Below are 27,953 nucleotides of genomic sequence, written 5' to 3'. Positions count from 1 at the left end.
TTGTAGGCCTAAGAGCATGTTGCAATATACACCACGTGAAGGGTCCCTGCTGATGGAGATATGTGTTCCAAAAGAAAAACAGGAGGTGATGAGGAGGCAGGATGTGGACAAGTAACTTCAAAGACAACAAAAAGTTAATGTTGCTAGATCACAATAGGCTTACCTTTAGCATTGTATGCTCTAAAAATCAAACTTCAAACAAAATGGAAGCATGAAGGCAGCATAACCTATGAAATGCATAGCTCCTAACAAGAGCAAAAGACATTCTATTCAAAATACTCTGTATACACCTATATAACCTTTTATTTAGTGGCTTGAATATTACTGTGATTTTGTTAATGTAGGGAATGAGTGAGGGCAAGAAGAAGGGTGGAAAATTGACAGAGTAGGGTCAGATAGTGTTGTCATATCAGTTATTTGTATTTTTGTGCTATTCTATGCACCTACTGTGATTCTGTTAAAAAGAGAGTGCCTCTCTGTTGTGCAAGTATGTTGGGAAGTTGAATTGTCCCTTGGGGCACTGCTCTTATCTTTGACATGAACATGATCACCCAGGGATTAAGGGAAACCTGCAGGGTTCAAGCTCTGTTGCAGAGGGAAGGAGGTGGGGGCTCTGCCTCTGAAATAAAGGTCGTGCTGGAGCAGATGCAGACCCATCCACTCAGTGCCAGCAGGGACCTATTCTTTTAGTCTGAGACATGCTATGAGCTGGTGACTCGCCCTAGACCCTCCACATTTGCAAGAAGAGAGGAAATGCTGACATGATGGAATATCATTTTCAGTCATTAGCCATTTAGTTCTGGCAGGCCTGCTGATTGGGAGAAAATCCATCCGGATTTTCTTGCCTTTGCCTTGAGGCTGCATTTATCTTGTCTTTAGCAGCAGTGTCTACACTCACATGCAAGTTCTTCAGCTAAGTGGTGCATGCTAATTGCATTCACACTGCTGAAGTTTCAAGGTCCCTGTGGAGTACAGCAGTCACGTCCATACTGCCCACAGGAGAATTATGTGAGCGTGTGCAGGATCCTCCTCTGTGCTCAAGTTCCCTTGTCATGGGAGGATTTTAACACAACTTACATACAAAAAAGTTTAAATTTTATTTAAAGAAAACTAGAATTAAAACTCCAGTTTTTCCAGTCTCTTGTCTCTCTGCTGCCTCCATATTTTGGTCAATGGCAAAATGAGAGGGGAAAAAAGATAAGGGAAATTAAAAAAATGTTAGAGATTGATGAGGAAGAAAGGTAGTCAATGAAGGCAAAAACCCTCCCTGTGAGAACATGAAAATTACCCTTTTTTTTTTTTTTTCAAAATATAAGAAGTAAATATTAATAACACAAAAAAAGGAGAACTCTATTACAAGCTTTATGCTGGAATTCTGATACATACTATTTCTTTGTTTCAGACTACTAAAGTGAATTTATATATTTTATTTGTGACATGGCAGGGTAGTTTCATAGGTTTTTCCAGCTTTAAGCTACAGTGGTTTTGGTCTTACTGTGTCACATTGTAAAGCTTTGTCATTTGATCTCTGCCATTGTATTCCTCAGAATCAATTCTGTTAAAGTGAATATGTGACACCATAACCAAGAAACCACTGTTTTAAGTGTTTTATTAAAAAAAGAAAGGAACAAACCCCTAAATCATAAAAGCCTTTTGATTGACAAATCCCTCTTAGTAGTGTATTTTAAATCAATTATTAATTGAAATATTACAGATAACTCCAAGATGTGGAGTTCAGCTCTGGGTCTCATACTGAAATATTTTCTGGAGAAGAATAATGCTTTTTTTGTCTGACTATGAACCATCTAAGATTTATGATGTCCTTAGTTTTTAATTTCTGTGTTTTTATCTGTTTGGATTTTGTAAATAATGATGTAGTAGGTAACTATAACATTGTCCCCTAGCAACTCTAACAAGTTTTTGAAACAAAACTTTTCAGTTTTGTGACATATATCCAATTCATCTGAATTCTCTTGAGTAATTTGGGATAAATATGACATGTATATATTCAGATCTGGATTGTCTGTTGTGGTACTACAAAGAAATATTCAAATACATTTAGAAATACCATTAAATGGGTGACTCAATTGTCCTAAGCAATACATTCAGGCTTTATAGGATCCAAAGAATTCTAAGGCATTTTACTAGGTAACATTTACCAACTGCAATATGTAGTTTGACTGTCATTACAGTCTATGCCTCTAGCTTATCTGACTTGTTCGTGATTATACTGTTTTATGTTGGTGACTGTACTCAGGGATCTACACAGTATCTCTCTATCTCTCTCTCTAGCAGGAGACCTGGTCATGCCCCCATCTTTATGCATGAGTTAAGCGAGCATGAAAAGCTTACAAATATTTCAGATGACCATTTTGGCCAGTGCTGCCATAGTTCTGGGGTCCAAGGTGAGAATGCACGGAAAGAAGGAAAAAAAAAGTTTCATAGTCCCTCGGGGAAGATACTCACTTTATGCTGCTCAGGGAACCAAGACCTGCCCTAACAAGGCAGCCAGAATTTCTCCTAGTGGAAATGGAATAAATCCAATGGAGTCATCTATATGCTCCACACTTTCCTTACCCAGGCGTGTAGGAGTTGTGTCTGGGCAGACTGGGTACAGTTTCATTCTGTTCCAGAATTAGGAGAGCAGATGGGTGACTTAGAGTCATATTTCCCTTCCATCTCTGATCCTGTACTGAACCCAGATCAACATCTCTGTTTTCCATCTCATCACTCTCATTCCCTTCTTCTAGCCGTGCTAATTCTTTTCTCTCCTTCCCAGCCTCCTCAGGGAGATACGGTCTTTATTTCAACAAGACACTGTTACCAACGGTTTCCTCTAGGCGTTGTGATAAAGGATGAGTGCTGGTCCAAAGTTAGAAGAAGGTATGGAATATCCTTCTCATCCCCCCAACTCATCATCCCCCCCATCATATTCAAGGAGAATGGAAGTAAGCTTGTGCTAAAAGCAGAATTTACTTGTTTGTAATCTATTTTAAAGGGTGGGGAGATGGCTTGTTAGAGTAATCTCGTACCCCAGGGATGACTTTATATTATCTTAACAGGGGAGAGATGTTCATTTGAGCAGGGAATTCTGCCTTCAGTGTGCCTGCATTTTTTTCTTTTTAAGAGTCCTCTCTCAAAATTGTTGCTGCTGTTGCTTTTCTGAACTCCACTGAAGCATGGGCAGGTTTCTGGCTCTAACGGCTTTGATTCCAGATTATTCTTCATGAGGAACCCAATAATATTTCTGTGTTTGTGTGGCTTTTTTGTCTATTTCCACCTTTTCACAACACATTTTTCACCTTTTTGATGCTAAGGTTCTATGGGGAGAGCTGGAGTTCTTTATTTATAAAGAGCTGTAGCTCTTTATTCCATAAAGCATATGGAAAACCTAAGGGAAAAAATGGAAGTACAGAGTCTACCAATTATGTGTGCTTTATCCATGGAGACTGTTTCTTTCCTGTTCCTTCTGAGTGCTTGATTTTGTCTACGTTTACCTGGGTCATTTTTTAAAAATGTAAATCACTCTTTTTACTATGCTGCCTTATCTCCCATCAAATCTATTTAAATCAGGTGCACTACAAGGCAACTCATTACTTGGATCCAGGCTCTAGAAATGAAATCTCTTAAGTTCTAGGTTAAATTTAATATTAAAGTCATGACTAAACAATTTAGCAAGCAATCAAAAGTTACAGTGAGACTCCTCACAGGCACTCCAGCATTCACTAACTTCTTTTGCATGTGAAGTAATCTGTGCCATGTAACAAGTACTATATAAATGCAACTGCAATTGAAGGATAATGCATTGCACAAGCGTGTGTACTTCTACTATCAAAACTGACTTTTACAGCCTTAAGCCCGATCCTTAAAAGTAAGGTTAAGCAAGATCATTCTATCTGTGATACTGATGCTGTTGTTTTCCTGTGGATGCTAATTAATATCTCTTACCCCTTAGATTTCATTCCTCTATCAACCTCACTACGTGATAGTTTTTTGTTTCTGAGACCTGTTGTGTCTAACATACTTTGATGCATAATCGCTACCCTGAACTTCCCTTTTAAGGACGCTCATGTCAAGGGCGTATCAAACATGCCTTGTGTCACAGGGGGATGCCAGCGCTGTAAGAAGTAGAGCCAAAAGAGTGTAGGAAGGGTCCCACTGACAGAAATCAGGGCTCTTTCTCCAGCCCCCAACCCTGCTTATTTAGTCTAGCAAAATATAAGAGCATATGCACAGACAAACTGGCGTCCCATTACATTCCTCCAGGGTAAATAATTTATCAGGACTGATGCTGATTAAATATAAATGCGGAGAGTGTCAGGAGTCCAGGTGACACAGCGGTGTGTGCTGGCTTTTGCCTCCAAGGAGTGCAGGTCACATTTCGCCTTTCACATCCTCTTCTGGGGAATGTTTGTGGTGGTTGTGTGCTTTTTTGGTTTGTTTTGTTTTGGAACAGAGCTTTTTTAGAAGAAAACAAAATGTATTCACTCAGGCTGCAGTGTCATAGCACACATTTAGTCCTAGAGCATGTATTCATTAGGAGATAATTACATTTGGTTGGATCTTCAAACCACTGATTTTATCCAAGCCTCTTTATAAATCTTGCTGTTTCAGTCCTCCCTCCTGAATCCATTTTATTCCTCAATTTATATCTGCCTGTTTTAAAAATGCTCCAGTTAATTTCTGCCTTAAGTCCACAGACTTTAAGCAAGTTTAACCTTTAGGTTGTGCACCTGTAACTCTCGTCAGATGGCAATCCTCACTGCACTGTATAGGTGTAATACAGGCACTGAGGCAGGCCTTGGGACTCCAGTAGCTCTCAGGACATCCAAAAGCTAGATTTTGTAACACCTGAGTTCCTGATGTGGATGTCGTCAAAGCATCCAGGCCACTTTTCAAAATGGATCACAGCTGAATGATTCATTTGGCTCTTGCATGCTGAGATGGGAAATGCCAACTGCTCTTTAAAATTCTAGGCCTAAAACACAGCACATGGATACAGAGCGTGCCTGAGCTCTGCTAATAGCAGCTACTTAGAAGATCTTTGTCAAATATACAGTTTAATTAGATCAAAAGTGTATCCCCTACAGAGAGGGCAAAAAGGTCAGGACGGGAAATTGAAGGAGTGCTCTCTTCTACGGAGAGCACAAACTTCAGCAGAAGCTTGAGCTACTAGTGGGTGTCCAGAGAGATGAGAGTTTTGACTACATGTGAATCAGCAGGGACCGCAGCTGGAATGCACAGCAGGGGAAAGGGATGGGAAAGAGGCTAAACCTCCTTTTAGAGCTCTGCTGATCAAGGAGCTTTAACCTAGTGCTGCCAGGCTCACTTTTGACATGCTTCATGATGTGGCTTGGGTCATCCTTAAGTCAGTCCTGCTGTGGGCAGGAAGGAAAGTGCCTCTAACGCACTGGAGTACCCTCTGCTGTACAGGGACTTTGGATGGAGGGATGAACACAGTGATTTTTAATAGGTGATATTTGCTAGATGGTGTGCCAAAAATACATAAATCTCAGAGGACCTGGCCCTTTTTAAAAGCAAGAAAACTAACAGGAGAAAACACATGAGATCTAGTATGGAACAACTGATAGGGTTGTCAAAGAATTCCCCATCACAATATTTTTGTGTCCACCAAAAAATGACTACCTGGGCTCTCAGCTGTAAATTGCATCCCCAAATCAGATATCAAAAACAGCTCAGCATTTTCTTACAGAAAAAGAGAGACATCCCTTTCCTTATACTCATGGTCCAGGTATGCTCAAAGTACATGCCTCTTGGAGTCCAAGGCACTGATTTTTTAAGTTACCTTCCTCATTTCCCATACAGCTCCATATAAGTGCATTAGCAAGAAATCCAGTGGAATGTGCAGAAGTAACTTCCAGACTCGTGGAAGAGAAGACAATCAGTTGTCTTCTGGCGTGGAATATTTAGAGTAAGGCAAAACAAAGTGTTTAAACTAACTGAAAGTCTGCCAATTGTTAGTAAAAAAAAAAAAAAATCCCATTAGCTAACTAATATAAGATTAGTCATTATAGAATAGAAATATGTGACTCTTGCACTGGACTGATTGGATTGGCTAATATTTTTAATCAGACTGTAGCTGTTCTGTTCCATTTTTTTGTTGTGTTAAACTGTGTTGACAGCTATGCTAGGGAAAGTATTCCAATACACTCAATAGATGGGGAAAGACATAAAAGCTTCCCAAAGAATAACTGGGAAGAAATCCTTTAAATAAATGTAGAAATGAGCTTAAAACCACAAAAATCTGTTGGAGCTAGTCTTGACTTTTCCCAAATATTAGGCATATTCAATTCTAAAGTCCTGATCCTTCTCTGTTTGGAAGAATTGACTCTGGGGGGAAAAAAAAAAAAATCATCTGAGAGGTTTAAAATTTTCAAAATGTGTTTATGAAAATATTTTTGTTTTTCTAGTTTTGTTTTAATTTAACTTTTCAACTCAAGTATAATTTCACTTAGGTTTCTTTAAATCTGACTGCCAAAACAGTATTTTATATAAACAGCAACATTTTTGTTTGAAATTCCTGCAGTAAGCATTATTTTTTTGTCTGAATGTTTTTTCCCCATGAAAAGTGTTGGTGCCATGCAAGCTATTTTTCCTTTTTGCTGGACAGTCTTACAATGCTAATAATTTTGTCCAGCCTCTGAATTACACAGCTTCTGGACTTTACTGTTAGTCCCCCTAATACAGGTTTTCTTGCTTCATGGGATTTGATTAGTCAACATCATTATTTTAAGTTTATTGTGAAATGCGTGTTAAGTCTGGCAAGTGTTGTAGCCTGAGTGAAGGATAATGCTATCTAAACTTAGGATAGAAGACCGTAAGAAATAACATCTCGATAAAGGAAAAAATAGACTCAGAACTTGCTTCTGAAATATTTCTTCATTTTTGTGTTTATATATAGCAGTCATGTTAATCACAGACAATTTAGAGGATGGGGAGAATAGTGGCTCCACTGTACGTGTCTCCTTGACAAGGTGAATAAGAGAATGTCATTTCAAGCTAGTTGTGAAGAGAGTGCGGAGCCCTCTTGGAAGTGGTACAAGGAAAGTCTGCATGCTGCACAGGAGTCAGTCTTCTTTGGAAACCTTTTATTAAAGGTTTCCAAGCAATAAACTAACTAGTGTGTGTTCAACATCATGAGCTACGGCTTGAGCGTTCCTCCCCCTACTCGGACACTTGCCAGTAGGAGTAACAATTTTAAGCAGTAGACAGCCATGGAGCCGTTCGGGCCTGATCCTGCAAAGTCTGCTGTCAAACGTGGCCTGTTACTCACCTCACATAATGTACAGTGTAAGTCAGTTCGGGTTGATGCAGCCAGCTTACCTGATTTACCCTTTCTGTGGGTGGGAGAAGTGAGCAACGAGCACCTTGCCAATGAGATGCAGCAACCTTCCTGTGCTTCTGAGTATTTTGCTATAGCTTGTAGCTGGTTAAATCAGTTTCTGTCAATAGTCACCCAATTATGGTATATGCCATTGGCACTCTCTCAGAAGCTAATTCAGAGGCCTGCTCCTTGTGAAGGACTTGTAATGCAAAACCAGAGCTGTGCTGAATTCAGTATTTGAGTGGATTTTGAATGTTTTGGGGGAAAAAAATAGAGAAAACCATGACTCATTCTAAGACAGGCACAAAATACAGCAGTGCCAGAATCATAAACTGTTGTCCATGAATGTATCACCCATCTATTAGAGACAGACTTCTGCCAACTCCTCTGCCAATAAGAGACAGACTTTTGCCAATAATTTTTTAAGGTGGAACATTCTGGTATTTATCACAAAACTAAAGTTTGCCACTGGTAAGACATCGTGGCATTGCTTCAGATTATTTCCTCCTCCTTTCTCAGCAGCTCTAGATACTGTGCTGTGGAGCAGTAGCCTTCTTGAATATGCTTTGTGGACATTAGGAGCAATAAAGAAAATGCAAGCAACAGAGTTTCTAAAGTTTCCCAGAGGTCAGCACTGAAATGGAACCATCAGCAAAGAGGCAGCATAAAAAATAAAGCCATGCTTCAGAAAATGATGTGTCTTGACATCCCTCATACAGGATGTTCTGATAAACCCAGAAAAATAATCTTATCGCTTAGCCGTCCCCTCTACTGCCTTGAAAATCAACAGATTCGTAGAACCAGATCTCTAGCTGAATCACCCTAGTTGCAAGGAGCAACCTGTATTTTGCTGAGGTGGGTACAAAATATTAGCAGTTAAGGACTGAATGGGATAGATTGTTTTAAGGGGTGTTATGTGTGCTCACGCAGAAGAAGGAAAAAACCACACATCTTCTTCCAATCTGTGATAGTCTGTATGAGGCATGCTGGAGAATGAAGACTCTGATCATTTAGAGCAGCTTAAAATCAACCATATTTTCATAGTGCTTGTGTTGGTTATCATAGTCTCTTAGAAAATATGGTAATGCTGAGAATAACAAGTGATAACTGTAGGAGGGACAAAAAAGCAAGTCTGAGAGCTGATGTAAGGATTCCCAGCTTCTTAACTTTACGGATGACATAATTGCTGTCACCACAATCCATCGATGCAAAGAGGCTGGAAGCAAGCTGGCAGAAATACAAATTTTTCAGTGACTTGACTGGTGGAGTCATTTATTTAACTGTCCTTTTGAGCAATGTTAGGACTCATATAGGCTCCCCATAGAGCGCATACTGTATATCCTCCCTATAAAATATGATGAAGCGCAGATCTTTTTGAGCACATTAGCAACCAGATCCAAAACAAGAGGGCTATAATTTTACAGTTACTGTGCATGATCCATTCCCCCCAACCCCCATCCCTTTTTTGGCTGTTACTTTTTAAAGCATGAAATATATCCTGTATTGCAACCCTTCCTGAAAGAATATATTATCAGTGCTTCTGTGTAGTGGACGGAACTGTCTAAAGATTTCTGTTATGTTTCTAATTTTTCCTGTCTTTTTCAAATTGTTTTGAGAACAAGACAAATCAAAATCACTTGAACTGGGAAATGGAAAAGGAGGAGCCAGAATTAAGGACACTATATAGTAAGATTTAAGTAACTATTAGGACTTTTCAGTGGCTTAAACAATTCTAACAGGATGCTGGCTACAGTGCTTTTGATGCAAGGAAATAGAAGCCTGTAAATACTTCAATTGCCAAAGCCAAGCTTCTTCACTGCTGTTGACTGTGACTCAGGACCACCTAAGGAAAGTGAAAGTGGAAGTTATGATGACTGGTGTCTCCTCAAGTGCATAATGATGGAAACATTCAATAAGATGTGGTGCTATCATCTTGTTATATCACCACTGACATGGCTTAGAGAATTTGCATGCTCTAACACAGCGAGGTGAAGTATTTTTTTATTAAATCTATGGGACTGGCAGGGCAGTGAAACAGACTTTTTAAAATTTCCTTTTTACACATTTATCTAGAGGAAAAAAAATTGAAGCACATGGGCAAGAAAAATATCAAAGGAAAAAGAAGTTACCTGTCTGTTACACTATGTAGGAGGGGTTATGCTCCTGTAAGCAGCCCAAGAAAGTGGGAAGCGCTGCTTTGCTGTGGAATCTTCGGAGACGTCCAGTTCCATTTCTATTCCTAACAAGAGTTTTCCAGAGGTCATAAGCAAATCAATGGGGTTTTAAGCAAACAAGTATTAAAAGAGTTTTGTCTGCAGCTTGCTGCCTTAGGCAGAACCTGTCTCCTTTGGCTGGGATTGTGATCCCATTTTCTTGGCAGCAAATATGAAGACCATGGAGCTTGTGCAGCATAGGGAAACTACCACCTTATTCCAAAACAAACTGCAGAGATTATATGGCAAAGCTATAACGTCTCATGTCCCTTAGAGAAACTGACTGTTGAACAGACTTGACATTGATGCATCTGGGAGAGGAGTCTGACAGGGGGCCCACATAAAAATATGCAGTATTTGATGTTTGAAATGACAGTTGGGCATCTGGCTGAAGTCCCTTCTTGTCATAAGCCATGGGGACAATATCTCGCACACTTCGGTAGTTAAAATTTCAAAAACAAGCCATGTGGGTCTAGTCAGGAGATGTTCTGATCCGTTGAGTGAATTACAAAGAACAATCCAGTAGGAATTGGCCTGAAATTCGCTCATCTATCATTCAATATGTAAATTTTTTTTGCATTATGAATCATGCTGTCATTGCAATTGCTGTGACTATCAACTGATAGCTGACAGTGGGAGCCAACCTAAATCTCAGGGTAAACAGGGAGGGTAAACATTACTTTCAGAGGAGTTGTGCCTGTTCCTCTCCATCAATTAATTTAATTAGCTTCATGAAATGCCATGCACCATTCTTTGTTGTGTTGTCGAGGGAAGATGGGGATTTTAAAGGATGTGTGAGTCTTTCCTCCTGCTATGTGGCATAAATCAACAAAAGTCTTGTGCTACAGGGGGGAAAATAGGCTGCTAGAGTGAAATCCTGGTCAGTGCTAGGAGCTCTGCTTCGCTGAGTGAAGTCTCACTTCCTGACTTGCAGAACTAGCAACCAAAGTATGAACAAACTTTGAAGTTGACAGTAAGGATAATCAGTTACACGTAAAAGATACTGAATCTTTGCCTTTCTGTGGAACAAACTGAGATAATTGCTGTAACGAAAAAGGTGAAATGACACTTCTCAAAGGTCCACTATTTGAACATCATTGCTATACAACAGCGCTTACTGTGTTTTCTTGCTGTGCTCCCTTTTTGCACACAAAAGCCCTGTTTGCTGTGGGAAGAATTTTTGAAAGCCCAAAGAATGCAGGATCAGGTAGAAGTTAGGAATGAACATACTGGCTGTGTTTTCGGAACATGATATATCATTCCCTTGCTAGTTTCTCATAACTCCTGGCTCAGACAGTACACTTTATTCAGAGAAAGCAGTGTAGCTGGTGTATGTCGTTGGGATATAGCCCAGATGTGTGTCGGGGACATGCAGCACGCAGCACTCTGCTATTTGTTTTCTGAGTGCTTGTATGTCATGGAATTGCCCATACATAATTCAGATGTAAGTGAAAGCCACTTTCCTGAGCTCCCTTGTTGATTCATAGGGTCTTTTTAGCTTTGTAGAAGCTTGCAGTGGCAAAGGGCAAAGGTAGTTAGAAATGCCCTTGTCTTTCCTGTAGGTTGCATTTGTTTAAATTTCAGTTCCTAATCTGACATAGTGTTCTCAGAGCCATATCTTTTAAAACTTTCCAGTAATATTAATAGGCAATGAGGCTAACCTGTGTCAATTTTACATAGCAAAGGATTTTCTTAGCTGAACTTTTAAGTACATACAGCACCATTTTCTATCACTTATCACTGTTGCATATTTGTTATACAAGAATGATGTCTCCATTCCTCCCACTGCTACCTTTCATTCTTTGCCAATCTACATAATGATTTTGGAGGATGAATGAAGAAGCTCTGTCTGGGCTTTTAATGAAAGCTCCCTTTTTATCTTATCTTCCACCCTCAAAGTAACTTTCTGATAAGTTTGTTTGTTAGAGAGGGTAAACTGTTTGCTTCAGCTCTGGTTTAATTATGACACTGAACTGTAAAAAAAAAACTTCATGGAAAAGGATGCTTGATCAGTGCCAGAGCTGGAAAAATATTCCTGCATTTCTACAATTACTTAAAATTTGCAATTGACTTCACCCTTTGGGATTGCTTTGTACATAGAATCTAGGAAAAAGTTTATTGGCAGAATATTTGCAAAAAGAGTGAAGTTTGGACTTGCAATAATTCGCCTCAGTTCAGGTCTTAAATAGCTAATCTTATTTGGGGTTTTCTGCTTATTTTTTGCTTGCCTGTTTGTGGACTAGGGCATAAGAAATCCAGTCACAAAAGAGTGCTATCTTGTGCTTGGTGCATACATGTAAGATGATGGTGGTCCCTGCCACTACAACTCTAAATTTAAACCTACCCTCTGTCTGGACATCTCTCAATATATGTCCTTTTTCACCCAGAAATCTTGTTGAAATGGAAAGACTTGGGACATTTGTCCAGGGTGCCTGAATGTCCCAGATGCAGTGGCTGTGATCAGTACATGGGGCACGTGGAGAACACGGACAGGTACAGACTGGTGGTCTGCATTTATCTGGTAAACTGGGCTCAAATTACTGATATAGTGCATCATGATAGGTATTTAAGAGGTGCTGTGCATGCACCACTAAGTGCAAAAATAAACATCCCAGCCTATGGAGTTGAAGTCTCGGGGCCACAGTCTAAGACAGCACAGCAACCACTGAAGCACAGAGAGTGACTTGCAACAAGCAGTTCAGAAAGAATCTACATCTAGCCAAATGGTGAAATTTATTCATGAGCTGAGAGACAATATAGTGCTTGAACCCTATTTAGAGGACTGAATTGATGCATATGCCGTATGCTAGTCCTCCACAGAGGAATGAAATTCATCCAGTGTGAACAGTTTTGAATAGAGAATGAATATATAAACCACATGGAGACAAATGATGAATAGAAGAAGCGGATAAATTATCAAATTAATTAATATTAGTAGTGAGTGCTTACAAATACTGCTCATCAAGGACTAGACCTTTTGTTGCTCTGACTGGGTGGGCCCTTGCTGGTTTGAATTATCTTTGCAAGAAAACAATCATCAAAGGCAGCAAAACATATTTTAAGAAACTCTTTTAATACAGCATAACTCAGAACAAAATATACTATTGTTTAATACAGTTATCATAGGCGCAATTCTGAATATATAAAAGTTAGCTTCTTGGCTTGAAAACAGAACAATATCCTATTCCAATATATTTCTTTTACTTATTATGAGGATTTTTAGTCAAATATAATGTATTTGTTTGTAACAACCTGGAACATAGCTGGCCCATAAAAGTGGAAGAGAGAGCAGCAAGCCAAACACTAATGCTTGAATTTTGTGAAAGAAGTACTGAATAACATGTTTCTTTGTTTTTTATCAGTACCATAAAATATAAAATTAACTCTTAAATGTAAACGAAACAGAAAACAATGTAAAAGTTCTACACTGTAGTGCAGAAGATTTTGATGCTGTTGTGACTACACTTTCTGAATATTGTGCAACCCCGCCCAATTTTAATCACTTTCAACTTCTTTAATGTATGATAATCTCACTTTTAAATTTTGAGATTTTGTGTAATGCCTGAAGTCAATAAAGAAGAGGTTTTAGGGGTATTTTAAATAATTTCTAAATAATTTTTACATTTGTTGATGAAAAACTTCAAAAATATGTTTGTACTTTAAGAACGAAGCATACATCATATTTTAATCATAACCAAAAACTTCTGCAGTGTAGTATTCAGCCATTCACTCTAATAATTTCAATTTCAAGAATTATGTGGTTTCATTGAAAAAATGTTTCCACTTGCAATTCATAAATTTTTACATCTTAACAAGATTTGGAAGTATTTAAGTGCCCTCAGATTATTAGAACATTGGATAAAAAGGAAGCCTGCAATCTTTGGTTTTATGGACCGCACCCAAAAAAAAGTATTTCCAGATGGAACTATTATGTTTATTTGACTTAATTTTTCACTAAATAAGTTATTCACCCCCTGTCCCTTTTCTAGGTTTCCTAGCTTTAGTTCTGGTCTATCTTCCCTAGCTGACACCTTGTAGAGAGTAATTTTATTTCAACACGGTGCTTAACTGATACTTACATGCTCTGTACTAACATCAGAGTTTTCAGTGATGTCTGTTACTGGCCCAGCTTTATTGCCACTGAAGTCATTGATTCCCCCGCTCCTCCCCCCCAAGTTGATGGTAGTAGTTAGGCCATTATCAAATGAGCTCCAAAAATTTGATGTGTCTCTTAAATGTACACTGTCAGAATAGTGGTCCTGACCTTGATATATCCTAAAGTAGTCATATTTCTGTTTAGTATAAATTAAAATTCTAGTTTATGTATCCACCTATGCTTTCTTCCCAGCCTCAGGCCAGTTGTCTGAGAAGAGATCTTACTCTAGCCTCTTAATAGCTTTATTTTTCCAAACCAATTTCCTTTCAGCTAGAACTGGGTTTTAATTGGGTTTTAATACAAGCTTTTGGTTTCAATATACAACAGTGTCATCACGTTAGCTATTGGCATTGTTAGCACTTCGGATTTCTTTGTAGTAGCAGTGCAATCTATGCAAAACATATCTTCTCAATCGCAGAAGAGACTCTGACCTCTGAACTAGGAAAAAGTCCACAGGATAGAGATTACAAATATTGCAAATAAATGGGTCAGAGATAAGAAATGTGCTCCGAATTGGCTGTAGCCCCTCCAATAGTCTGGAAGGTGAAGCAGAACTGAAGAGGCTGGAAATATTTGCAAGAACAAACAAGGGAGGGAAAGTCATTTAACCTTCTCAGGGAAGGAAGCATGGGAGCTAGCAGGGAATTAACAGCTAGTGTATGGATCCAAAAATCCTGAAGGGATCAGAGTACACAAGAGCAGGAACAAGAGCCAGGAGTGGAAGTGAAGGTTAGAGTCCTCTCCTCGACTTCCCTCCAATTGACTGGCGGGAACCCTACCCCCTAGGCTCACTGCAGCCTCCTGCCTCCCAGCTTGGGGCTGTGACTACATCGGGCTCTCCTCGAGGGACAGAGTATATCCTCCCTTCACTTCACGTGGCCTTTTTCTTTCACCTGCTCCTGTTTTGTTCTTTTTCATCTTAGTTACTGACTTTATTCTTCAAAATTTATTTTTAATTGTTCCAAATTATATTGTATTTAACTTCTGCATGTCTTAAGTCACGTGCTATTTGGCTCTTCTTCCTTTATTGGAAAAGGCAGCATTGCATAGTAGGTCTCTGATAAGCTGATAGACATGTGCCCTGAGTCAGCAATGCGATATTAATCAACCTGTGTTATGCAGTGATTACGGATATCAGTACAGCACGAGTCACTCTTCCACAAGTAGTGCAGACTTTTACCTGGTTGTTACCTTAGAGCATTCTGTCCTTTTATTTTCTTGTTTGGGTTTTTGGTTGGTTCTCGTTTTGACATTATGGTGTGAGACTCCATCAGATATACCTTTTAATTTTCTTCCTAATTATTCTGTACCTTGGGAAAGTGAAAAATACAAGCTTACACAGCTTAACTTCCAAATGTCCATGATGCAACAGATAAAACTTTCTCAAATAGTTATAGAAGTTGTCTTTTCTTGTAAATTGCATCATGACTGCTTTGAAATCCAGTGGAAATAATTAAAAAGTGGCGAGAGCATTTGTTGCAAGCCCATCTTTAACATATTAAAATCACTCCTGAAACAATACTGGCTATGGACAAAAGGTAGCATTTCAAGAAGAAAATACAGAAGAAAATAAAGAGTTGGCCTGCCACTCCCAACACATGCATGCACAGACTGCCACAACATTTTTGTAGATTGTCCCATCTTGAAATCACCAGAATGCAAAATAGACACTTGTTTTATTTTCTGCATCTGAAGTAGCTAGGTGATGTCAGAGACCCCCTTGTTAAAAATGACTCTCTAATATGAAGTGGACTCAACAAAAAGGCGAATGCAACTTTAGGCATCACTAATTCATAGACCAATTTACTGCTGGTGGATACATGGAGATATGATACCCCTAGCTTTTTCTCTGGGGTTTGCAATTGGTTTAGGAACGTATATATGAACATGTGTGTGGGAAGAAGGCTTTTTTCCTGTGTGCAGAGCAGACGCACTTTCCCAATGCAATGTGCTGCAATCCTTGCTCAGGGGTGTAGGACTCCCATAGATAGATTTATCACTGGAAGACAGTCTATGGCACTGAAAAACAGAAAAAGAAGAAATCCCTTCAAGTGTAACAGCAAATGTATTCTTAATGATTTTTCTATTAGTATCAATGGCTAGCGAGGTCTCTCCGTGGCCTGATTTAACTAACTCCTTGTGAGGTTCTGACAAGGTGGGAAAAAATATTTATAGATCTGGAATAGTAACTGTGGGCAATAGTTTAATATTTAGTTCCCAAGAGCAGAGGTATAAAGGTCTATAACTCACAAGTGGTAAAGCCAGAAGTACTGCAAATTACAAAAATCCTGTTACTCACATCTGAGCAGGAATGTGCTTTATTAGTGGCTCCCATACATTTTTTGACTCCATCTCTTATTGCTTTATATACATGAATTAATTTTTACTTTTTTGTACATGGTTTTGTATATTTGGCTAGTATTGAAGGCAATGTAAGGAAAATAAATTATCTATGCCACAGTGAGGCATATAACTCCATGGGTTAGGGTTCGCCTTTGTCTATGTTTTGCAGAAGAAAGATTACCTGTTTTCTCCATTTTCTCATCTCATGCTGAATACTTGGGGTTTTTTGTTTGTTTGTGGAGTTCTTTTTTTGCTTTTTCCCCTGTGAGGACATGAGATTGTAGATATCCAATCCCCATTAAGGAACTTAACTCCTTCACTTAAGGAGATTTTCCACTGATTGCTAAGGGGAATCTGCAGATTAAGAAAACCCTTGAGTTACCTGAGAAGGAGGATATTTTTGTCTTAAATCAGCCACCTATTCTCTAACTGGGCCTTTATCTCTTTACACAATGCTGTTTGAAGACATGAACAAGATCTGCAATTGTGATCCTGTTGTTGCCTTTAGGAGCAATAGGTGGACTTGCAGGCCTGGACAGAGTGGCCGCTCCCCATACATGCAGACCTGGTGTGTTTCCAGCCACATGAAGTGTTTCCAGAAGTATAATTCAAAGTTAATTCAGTTCCAGGTCTGGTCTGAAGTTTGCATTTGTCTTCTTTTCTGAAACAATACTTCAACCCATATTTGCATCTGCAGATGCATATAATATTTTTGATGTTTTAAGTAAAAAAAAAAAAAGACAAAAAAAGGGAAGAAGAAAAATCATGCTGAAATCTTAGGCTTTGTGTTTAAAACCAGCCATCCCCTTCTTTCCCTGTCCTCCCCCCTCCCTTGGTCAATAGTTTTGGATCCTACGTAAGTGCAACAGACATGACTGATTTAGACAGGAAAAAATGTGGAATGCTTGCTCTATAATTTACTTTAAAACAAAAATAAAGTGCCAAAAATAATAGTATAATACCCAAGATGATTACCTTTTCAAAGGGATATACTTTCACCGTAATTACTGCATGTGTAAAAACAAAAGGGATTTTTTACAGAACAAACTGGCTGATAGTTTAACATATCCCACACATAATGAATGACTCCTCTGAAATCTTAAAGAATACAGTATGGGTCACATTTTACTGCTGACAACATGCATGTGAACTTTATTGAGGTAGTTATGGAGAGTCCATCTCATATCATCTCCCAGTTTTGAGTTATGTTGGTGATTCTGACTGTAAATGCTCATATATTACTGTGAACACGATTTTAATTTGATATGCTACTCATTGTAATCACACCCAACTGAAAACAAAGAAACTTACCTGTCAGGTACATAATGGAATATATTACAGTTTCTATAATAGATTTCTGTAACTAACGTAAGACTTCTATAAGTTGCTCATGACTGTTTTATCTTTGATATACTGCTATGGTAATCCCCCAGTAAATGGGATAAACACAGATAGGATCTTATAGTCATGAAATATGGCTCTCCAATAGCCGTTTATGGAAAATGTATCACATTAGCAGACAGTACCATATTTCATTATTTTCTGTATGTATTCAGTTGGGTAGGATCTAGATGGAAACTTTAGAACGCTAAAAAGCAAAAAAACCAAAATGAAACCCTAAAAACCCCAAACAACAACAACAACAAAACAAACAAAAAACTAATGCAGGAATAATATTCACTTCTCAGACCACTACTGACATGACAGGACTTCACAAGTCCACAAGATGAGATAGACCGCACATATCAATAGCTGCATTATAGAAAATAGATAGACCACACATATCAATAGCTGCATTATAGAAAATCAGGGCTTATTTTCTGTTAGAGAATATAACTTGATTAGAGATTATAGTACATAATCAAGGCCATAGTTAAGATGGACTGAGACAGACACCATTGCTTTTGGTGCCATACAGAAAAAGAGATTCAGATCTGTTGGGAGACAGGAGAGTGGGATGGAAAAAAACTGGGGCAGGTGAGACTGTGGAAGGATAGCAAGTTGAAAAAAATTATAAGAGTGGTCAACATGTGCTCCCGTGAAGGTACCTTTCAACCTAAAGGAATTTTGTTTCACCAGCAATGATGTCCAAGTATTGTTGTCATTGTGGGCAGCGTTAGATGTAATCCTGTGCTGTATAAATCAGATGTGGTTCCAGATTTGAGTATAGATCTGTATCCACGTTTTCCTAAAACATACCGAGAGGTAGTGACTGAGTTTCAAGCTACAGTATCTCAGGGCTGCAATTCTTTATTCTTTCTCCCCAGTAGGGAGTTTTGTGCCACTATTCCCCATATATTGTAGGGTGCAACCAAAACCAGTGCCAACTTTTTTCAGCATTACCTTTTAAAAAATTTCTTTTTATACCCTCCAATAAGGTAACTGGACATCTTTTTTCTTTTAAGTACTAACATGCTTAAATATTTTAAGGCATCTGCTGCTATTTCAGCCAATTGTACCTGGTAATTTGAGAATGAAGCATGTGAGAACCACAGCGCTATTTTGAACCAAATTAAAAACTTACTAGTTCATAATGTTTTATAGGAATTAAGCTGTGAAGAAAACAGTATTTTTCATTGATAGAGTCAAAGTAGGTAAGATTATTTTTTTCGGTAAAAGCTTTGTTAAAACAGACAAGACATAAGAAGTACCTTGCTAATTATCATCAGATCTGCTCTGCCTTGCCTCTCTAATTCCTTTATTTAATAAATGAAATGTGCTTAGTAGATTCTTAGATGTATATTTGTTGTTCTTGTCTTCATTATCCTCATGTCAGGAAATAAGTAAAATACTGAATGTAACTGTTGACGGGAGCAGTGTTAGTGGCAGAACCCAGCTTTGGCAGCCCTTTTGTGGGCCTTTTGCATTGTTAAATGCAGGTTCCTGATTAAATGTTTGTCTGAAACAAAGACATCTTTTTAGATTTTTTCTACTGTTTGGTTGTTTTGCCTTTTAAAATTTGAATGAATTGAGGAAAAGATAGAATTATTGTGGTGGCACTAGGCTAACCCTAACCTAAAAAAAAAAGATGGTGCATATGAGAATTACAAAAAATTGGCATTGTTTCTTTATTCTTTAAATTCCATGTTTCTACAAAATATATCTGTTTTTCAAGAAGGCATAAAAATTGTACCGTGCAGGTAAATAAACAGAGGCTTGATTGAACCGCTTTAACTTCCTATGTATTTGAGAATTGCTTGGTAACTTTCTTATTTGGTTTCCACTGCTACTTGAGATTTTTGACTGCTGTACAGAATTTGGGAACATGTTTTTCTCAGTTAGGAATAAGCAACTGTCACAAGAATAAATATAGTCATATCTTACATCAAGGAATTGGTGGGCAATTTTCTGTAACTATTTTTACTGTGATATTTTCTTCTATAATAAGTTTGCTGACAAGTTATTTTTCCCCACAGGAGTAGTAGACTCAGGGAAATTAGAGATGGAAAAGACCTATTAGGTCATCTTGTCAATTTTCCTGCCAACATAAGATTGCTCCTCGCGAAGAGGTTTTTTTCAGTATTTCTGTCTGCTGAGCCATATGAAAAGAGTCAGAGTATACATTTTCTGATGTAATAGCAGCAATGAGCAATGAGGAGCTGCTATTTAAATTCTTTTTTGGGGCAAGGATTATCAGAACAAGCTGGAAAGATATTCAGGGCAGTTCTTTACAAAGTAAAGAATATTTAACAGTGAAGTAGGAGTAAGGAGTGAGTTTTTAACTTTATCACAAATTACCTACTTTGGGTAATGATATTTGATTATTTTTATTTGCAAAATGTGCTTGTTGTAAGGTTCTGGCTGCACGTACAAAATGTACACATTGGGCCCCATTCCTCTGGCCAGTGCTCACAAAAACTGTCCTTACTTAGGAATGTAGTACCACAGATTGCATTGAGGCTAGTCATAGGAGTAGGAACTATTTGTACAAATAATAGTTTTCAGCAACGATTGTATTAGCTGTGGGAAAAAAGTAATATTGAGAGCCAGGTAGAAAATATATTTTCTATTCCGGGAAACTTTTCGTGTAATCAAAAATGTTCAGGTTGCATGGGGGGGGGCGGGTGGGAAACAACTTTAAAAGTTTTCCGTCTTGCAAAGAGAGTGTGGGTGTAATAGAGGTTTCTGCACTAGCACAAACATGCAGATCAGCCAACACCCCTGTGCTTGGGGCACATATCCAGCAGCCTCATGAAGGCCCTTCCAGGGTAGATCTCTCCCAGGCTCCTCTTTGCAGCTATGGGAGCTCTTCCATGGCACTTAATTTTTTTTAATGTGAAGCGGGGCAGCTGCAGTGAGAGCGAGTGCCCCCAGTATGGCCTGATTTTGTGAGCAACTATCTGTAAAGGAGCTCTGAAGCCAGGTCTTGCATCCCCAGCAAGCACTGTAACTGCCTGTGAGCTGTTGGCTGTCCTTAATCCTCACAGTTTCACACTGGGACTCCAAGGCTGTTTTTTCTAAGAAAATCGCATGAGAACTGGTACATTCTCACAGTGTGTTTCAGCTTCAATGAACTTACTCCATTTTTTCCATTAAAATCTATTACACTGAAACGTTTGCCACTAGCTCTATTTCACTAGACTGCCAACCATAATGTCTTATGCTAATAATACAAAAAAAGGGTTTTCTAAAACTGAAAGCAACCTACATAATACTATTCTGAATATAGAAACTCTGGCCTGTTCAAAAAGGCAAATTCTGCAATACTAAGAGGCATCAAAAGTACCAAGCAGGTCTTTCCTGCAGCTGTCCCTTTCCTCAGGTGGTATTTCTGGATATTACAGTATGCCAGTTTATATGATTTATTAGGAGGAAAAGGAATATTAACTTTGCAATGACTAGTCATGCTCTCCTTGCAAGAAGTAATGAAACGATGGATCTGGCTGCTGGCAGATATAGTTGTCTTTGAATGGATTCAAACACCAATGTTATAGCTAAACACATCATAACAGATTTTTTCCTTACATATTTATCATTACGTGATAAATTACGTTCTAAAACAGATTAAGGAAAAATACATATATCAAACTGAAGCCAATTGCTGCACTTCTTCACTAATGTAACCCCGTTCCTGAGTGTAAATGCCTCTGGTTGCATCCTGCTTACCACCTGCTGTATATTGTACTGCTTTTATTTGCTGACCTTATTTACTCAGGAAGACCAATGCAATATGACATCATTCACATTATCAGTTTTTCAAGTCCTTTTAATAAAATACTTAAATTTTTGTTACCGGTTATATTTGTTAGTATTAGCTTCTATGGCTTGCAATATATTTACATCATAATCTGCACTGTGACATTGAAATATGTGTGCCATAACTCCTTTTGTTTGTCGGGGGGTGGTTTGGTTTTGTTTTTATGATTTGTAAGTACATGACAACATTTATGATAATATAAAATTCAGTATGAAGTTCTGTCCAAGTTCCAGATTAATGAGTATCAAAAGACACAGTGTGTAAAATACATTGTAATTTTCATCTAAAAGTAGTGGTTGGCTTGGTATGTAAAAAATTCAGGAAACAGTGCAAATATTTAACATATTACTTCTTGGGTATAGCATGTCTCGGAATTGATACCTTATAAAGAAGATTGTTGAAAAGCAAGAATTACTAAGTTTTGCCTATGACCTTTACAATAAGGAGATTTTTTTTTTTTTTTTTTTTTTTTTAGCTTTTACTCAGGGCTTTTAACCACTTAATATTTTGAAAGAAGTTTTAAATTCTTGTTCTTGTCTTGCAGTGCTGTTTTATCAACAGATATGCATTATCTGCCTCTGGCTGCATGCATATTATTTAGTTGCTTTGCCTCTGGGATCTCTTAAAAAACTGTCTCAAGAAATCCAGCTATAAAAGTAGCCTCTTTGCTTGTTCCACTGGTTGGTTTTTAATGCTGTTCACCTGCAAGGTCATTTTGAATTCAGTGGGAATTTCTTATCCTTTCATGGAGAAGTGGGAGCTGGTTTCTTCTAAATAGCAATGCTTGAACACATGCACACACATACTATGGACATAATTGCATTGCTTTCAGCAGTCCAGAGTACTGGATAATTCAAAATAAATGTGAATCCAGATTTTTATACCACCAATTTGTGAAATTGCTAACATGGATTTTGATAAAGGGGAAAAAGATAAGATTTGGTGAAAGGAAAATGGAGGGGAAGGCAGCCCTGGGTCCAGTGAGTTAAAAGTGCTAGATCCTGCCATACTAATGTTACAGATTTCATTACTGGTTTTCTAGCAAAAAAATAATAATTTAAAAAAGGAGGATCTCGTAGTGCATAGTGGAATGTCATGCAAAAAAAGAAGTGTAGGCTCCAAGGGTCCCAAACTCACAGGCTGACTATGAGGCAGCACTGGTAATGCAGTTATGAAAAGGAAAGTGCAAGGTCTGTGTTCACTGAAAGAAGCATTTCTAGAAGAAATGGTGATATATAGTGCCATACAGCACGTGCTAGTTTTGCCCTGGTTGTGAAGCCATGTAAATAGCTGTAAAGCCTTTTTCACTGTGTTTCAGGGAGATGACTCAAAACCAGAACAAGTGTAGAAAAAAGATGTCTTTTTCCAGTCTGAAAAACAGAAAACTAAGCAGAAATTACTAAAAATGCATGCAGTGGGTAAATGAAGCGGAAAGTAAAGAAACATGCAAGATTGAGATGGGCCAGAGAATATATCATTATTGACTTAGGATAAATTTAGGCAGGAAATTAAGTCAAGTTTCCTGACTGTTATAGCACTGTCGTGGTTTAGCCCCAGCTGGCAGCTAAGCACCACGCAGCCGCTTGCTCACTCCCCCCCGGTGGGATGGGGGAGAGAATCAGAAGAGCAAAAGTAAGAAAACTCGTGGGTTGAGATAAGAACAGTTTAATAATTGGAACAAAATAATAGTAATAATAATAATGAATTGTAATGAGAAGGAAAACAACAAGAGAGACAGAGGAACAAAACCCAAAGGAGGGAAAAAAGAAAAAAAAAAATTAAAAATAAAAAATGATACAACCGCTCACCACCCGCCGACCGACGCCCAGCCAGTCCCCGAGCAGCGATCGCTACCCCCCAGCCAACTCCCCCAGTTTATATACTGGGCATGACATCATATGGTATGGAATAGCCCTTTGGCCGGTTTGGATCAACTATCCTGGCTGTGCCCCCTCCCATTTCTTGGGCACCTGGCAGAGCATGGGGAGCTGAAAAAAGTCCTTGACCAGTGTAAACACCACTTAGCAACAGCCAAAACATCAGCGTGTTATCAATATTATTTTCATACTAAAATCCAAAACACAGCACTATACCAGCTACTAGGAAGAAAATTAACTCTATCCCAGCCGAAACCAGGACAAGCACTGACAGTCTTCCAGTGGGAGAGAAGGTGGAGCTACAGAAGTTTGTTAACATACCTCTGAGAGTGGGGGACTAGATATGATGGTGCAGGAAACTGCTTTCCCCCTTATGTTCCCCTCCTTATCTCCTGCAAGAGGAGAGTAAGGCAGAATTGCTGAGGATGGCAGGGACCTCTTGAGAATATCTGGTCCAATCTCCCTGCTCAAGCAGGGTCACGTAGGTCAAGTCACCCAGGACTATGTCCAGTCAGGTTTTGAATGTCTCCACAGATGTAGAGTCTACTACTTCTCTGGGCAACCAGTGCTAGTGCTTGTTCATCCTCACGGTAAAAAACGTGTTTCCTGACGTTCAGATGGCATCTCCTGTGTTTCAGTTTGTGTTCATTGCCTCTGGTCCTGTCACTGAGCAGCACTGAAAAAAGTCTGGCCCTGTCTTCTTTGCACTCTCCCTTCAGGTATTTATATACATTGATAAGATCTCCCTGAGCCTTCTCTTCCCAAGGCTGCACAGTCCCAGCTCTCTCAACCCTTCTCATAGCAGAGATGCTCCAGTCCTTTAGGTATCTTAGTGGGCTGGAGTCTCTCCAGTATGTCCATATCTGTCTTGTACTGTGGAGCCCACAACTGGACCCAGCACTCCAGGTGAGGTCTCACCAGTGCTGAGCAGAGGGAAAGGGTCACCTTCCTTGACTTGCTGGTGATGCTTTTCCTAACATAATCCAAGATGCACTTGGCTTTCTTTGCTGCAAGGTTGCATCAGCCTGCATGGGCAGCTTGTCACCCACCAGGACCTCAAGGTCCTTCTCAGCAAAGCTGCTTTCCAGTCAATCATCCCCCAATGTGTACAGGTTCCTGGGATTATTTGTCCACAGATGCAGGACTTTCAGCTAAACTTCATAAGATTCCTCTCAGCCCACTTTTCCAGCCTGTTGAGGTCCTTCTGAGAATCACAGCACAACCATCTGGTGTGTCAGCCACTCTTTCCAGTTTTTTATCATCTGTGAACTTGCTGAGGGTGCACTCTGTCCCAGTCTCCAGGTCATTAATGAAGATGTTGAACAGTATTGACCCCAGTATCAACCCCTGGGGTACACCACTAGTGACTTGCCTCCAACTGGACTTTGTGCCACTAATTACAACCATCTGAGCCTAATCATTGAGCCAGTTTTTAATCCACCTCACTGTCCACTTATCTAACCTGTATTTTGTCAGCTTTATTATGGGAGAGAGCGTCAAAGGCTTTACTGAAGTCCAGGTAGACAACATCCACTGCTCCCTCCTCATCCACCAAGCTGGGCACCTCATTATAGAAGGCTATGAGGTTGATCAAGCATGATTTCCATGTAAAAAATCCATGCTGACTGCTTCCGATCATTTTCTTGTCTTTCATGTGTTTGAAAATGTTTTCCAGGAGGATTTTCTCCATCACTTTTCCAGGGACTGAGTGAGGCTGACCAGCCTTTAGTTCCCTGGATCTTCCTTCTTGGAGATAGGAGTGACACTTACTCTCTTCCAGTCTTCAGGAACCTCTCCCAGTCTCCATAATTATTAAAAGAGAATTGAGAGTGGCTTTGCCACTTGGTGTTGGCCAGCTCCCTCAGCACTCATGGGTGCAGCCTTTCAGGCCCCATGGATTTATGTATGCCCAGTTTAAGTGCTCCCTAACCTGATCCTCCTCCACTGAGGGTAAGTCTTCCTTGCTCCAGGCTTTCCCCCTGGTCTCAGGGGCAGAAGACAGAGAAAAGTCAGTATTGCAGTACTGTCTCCATCACCTTCGCTGGATTTTGCAGGATCTCCCCAACAGAGCTGGTACTTAACAGGTGGTGAGGAAAAAGTGTGGGACTAAAGCTTGATAAATATTTGTTATCATTTTTCCTCTGTCAAAGAACATTATTGCACCCCATTGTAGTTAAAGCTGATTAAGATGTGTTGTCTTCCTCATTCGCTCAAAGTGGTATCTAGAATAACAGTGAGAAAAGCAAAGCAGGTATGGTCATACTATGCAAAGGATGTGCCTGGGAGGTAGAAAAGAGGTACCAGGCAGAACATCTGTGCAAGTGGAACAGGCCAGGGGAAACTCCATCAAGGGACATTTCAAAGTTCCTTGTCAAACACGTATATTACTCCCAGGCTTTTCATAGACTGACTCCAGCTCTTTAAAATCTAACCCAGATATATGTTTGTGTAAGATGAAAAGATTATTGGAGGTGATTGGAGGTGATTTATATTTCAGAACACAGTTTTGGGGATTGCGTGATGGATGTTGTAATTCATGATCTTACATTGTTTCAGGCGTAGCAGTTCTGTGTAGACCTTTAATTTTCTGTTGGTCATTTATCATATTGAAGATGTATACCTCAAAGCTCTATACTTAAATTAGTGGGACCCCAATTCAGTTTAAAGCTTAGAACAGAAAGAAGAAAAAAAAAGGTTTTTTACAACAGTTTTCCCCCTGAAAAGTTCTAAAGCATGTAAAAAGTGGAAGTTGTCTAGTAGTGACATTGTTGTGGTCCACATGTTTCTGAGACGTAAAACAGCCTCTGTTGAAACAACACAGCAATAGTGCCCAACTTGAGTTCCATGTAGAATTCAGATCAACAGCATGGAGTTTAGTTGAGTCATTCAGGGCCAAATCCTACTTTTCTTGCTGATGCAGGTGGTTCCTGTGACTTCCCTGTAGCTGTTCATGTGATTGAGGTAAATTTAAAAAATGGTCTTTTGAAGATAATTCTTTCCTCAACAAACTTCTAAGAGGTACTTTTTAAAAAAAATACTGCTAGATTTTAGTCCAACACTTTACTTATGAGATATTTGTGAAGTGCTATTGACACTGCATTTGTGATGGTAGCATATTTACACAAACAAAAGCTGCATGAGCTGGGTTTGATTACCAAAATCTGCTTCAAGAGCATCTCCTTTCTTTTCAGGGGATTTGCAGGTTCAGTATTAAAAAAAACAGCTGGTGACCAAGAGCTTACTTGAGTAGTCAACTAAAATATAAGCACGCACTGCAAAAATACAGCATAGTAGTATTTTGCTTTTTAGTGGGTTTGAATTTTACCTAGGCTTTAATCAGTAGGAGTGGTTTCTTAATTTATTCTTAAATTATCTTGTAAATAACACATTCACCTCAAAGCTCGAGAATCTAAAGTGCAGTTCTGATGATAATGCCTTTCCAAACTGAAAAGGCAAAATGAATGCTTGAGTATGCTAAGTAAAGGCGATTTCTTTCAAATTACTTGGTTCAAGGTGAATACACCGTACTGACCTTATGGCTGCTTTGTGCCCAGCACTTCAGAGCAGGATCCGTTATAACTGTCTTGCAACCTCACCCATTTCATACTGAGATCCAGAGAAAAGTTTTTTAAGGTGCCATTGCAAAGTTGGGTCAGGTATTTACTTTCCAGAAAACTTCTGTCTTCTGAGAGGAAGACCTCCTGATAACTTACCCAAATAAGCTGGATAGGTATTCCCTTACCATTATCCTAGTAAGTGTATTTACAAGGTCAGGTTTCTAGCAGAGAAAAGGAAGTTTATCTGGTGTTGATAGTACAGTAGGTTTTTACAGGGAGGTATTGAATTTCAGTATTCCCCTTTCCACCTGCATTATCTTTTACAGATACCAAATGACAATTGTTTGCTGACATTATACTGAAGACTGAGTGAAAGAGTAAACAGTTGAGGGGAAGAATCCTTGCCTAGAGCAGCCAAAGTGGGGGGAAAAAAAAGCTTTCTTGGAGAGGTGAGGGTGCTAAAAAACAAACATGAAAATCATTTTTGCAATTGAATGTTTTCCCTGATATTTAAAAAATGTAAACCATTGCAATTTTACCTCATAGTTCATCTTCTGATCCCAATCTTCTGTTCTTTCACTTGTTTGGTCTTTTGCTGTCATTGTTTCTTTAAAACCTGGGACTTGCGGCCTTATCATATCTCAGGGTCTTATGAGAGAGTATTTTCTTGACTGTGCAGAGGTCTTTCTAGCCTGACAAGGCCGCCTTAAAAGGCCCTGAAATACAAAGGCATTGTCGAGGGTGCAAAAGGCTTGCAGAAGATAAACTTTTAAACTCTGTTTTTGTTTTGTTCTGCTACTTTACTTTGCCATGGCAAGATGCCTGGGCTCTTCTTTCACCAAAAGTGCAAGTAAAGCTAACTTGGTGTTTGCAGGCTCTCTTACATTTTGGGCTCTGTCAGCTGCTAGACACCTTACCAGGGCAATGAACTGAGAGACAAAGAGAGTGAAACTGCAAATGCTGGCTGCAGAGGGAAGCATTTATCCCATCACAACAGCCCTTTGTTTTTCTTGCATTTGGACCGGGTATCTGGTTAAATGTCTGGATACACTAGTCATGGACACCTGACTTTCTCAAGGACAAAACCTGGTGAAATGTAAAGGTGCATTTAAAGCTCTGGCTTGATGAAATAGCAAGGCCGTGGCTGGCTGCTGCTAGTGAAATCTGTGAAATCCATAGACTAAACCTCTAGTTAAAAAAAGCTTCCTCTCATAAGACTACTTCATCTCTTCTTCCACTCCTATAGAAACTAACATACCCTATAC

The 27,953-nt window shown here is 39.1% G+C and overlaps 1 long non-coding RNA gene across 4 annotated transcripts in view; it reads left to right on the top strand.

Moving 5' to 3' along the window:
- The window catches only part of LOC140648105 (uncharacterized), a 287,285-nt gene that overhangs the window by 74,226 nt on the left and 185,106 nt on the right, over positions 1 to 27,953 (top strand). Inside the window, exon 1 of one of the 4 annotated variants that reach the window (XR_012041115.1) lies at positions 2,829 to 2,948. The exons of the other annotated variants lie outside the window; for them this stretch is intronic. This is a non-coding gene — a long non-coding RNA (uncharacterized lncRNA). Of the gene's footprint in view, positions 1 to 2,828; positions 2,949 to 27,953 lie in introns of those variants that run through there. 4 annotated transcript variants of the gene reach the window in all.

This window comes from Ciconia boyciana, chromosome 2 (assembly GCF_034638445.1).
Source record: "Ciconia boyciana chromosome 2, ASM3463844v1, whole genome shotgun sequence".
NCBI lineage: Eukaryota > Metazoa > Chordata > Aves > Ciconiiformes > Ciconiidae > Ciconia > Ciconia boyciana.
The sequence above is the reverse complement of the archived record's forward strand: the minus strand, read 5'-3'. Positions and strand labels throughout refer to the sequence as shown.